The 300-nt window shown below is 74.0% G+C and overlaps 1 protein-coding gene across 1 annotated transcript in view; it reads right to left on the bottom strand.

Moving 5' to 3' along the window:
• Positions 1-300, bottom strand: part of RASSF10 (Ras association domain family member 10) — a 64,562-nt gene that overhangs the window by 2,609 nt on the left and 61,653 nt on the right. The window lies entirely within an intron of this gene.

Genomic DNA, 300 nt, shown 5'->3' on the forward strand with positions numbered 1-300 from the left:
CGCCGGTGCCGCTCCTGCGTGAGCGCCAGGCTGGCGCGGGCCGCCCCCAGGCCGTGGCCGGGCCGCTCCCTGCTCAGCACCACCCGCGCCTCAGCGCTGCGCGGACCCGCGTTGGGTAGCGAGGCCTCGCTGCGCACCAGCACGAAGCGCACGTTCTCCTGCTCGTCGCCCCACGCCACCCACAGCCGCAGGATCTTCGTCTTGTTGGGCAGGATACGCTCGAACCCGCGCCACTTCTCCACGATGCAGTAGGAATGCGGCGGCCCCGACAGCATCCCGCCGCCGGGCTCGGGCGGAGCC

The sequence above is a fragment of the Meleagris gallopavo genome, chromosome 5 (genome assembly GCF_000146605.3).
Source record: "Meleagris gallopavo isolate NT-WF06-2002-E0010 breed Aviagen turkey brand Nicholas breeding stock chromosome 5, Turkey_5.1, whole genome shotgun sequence".
NCBI lineage: Eukaryota > Metazoa > Chordata > Aves > Galliformes > Phasianidae > Meleagris > Meleagris gallopavo.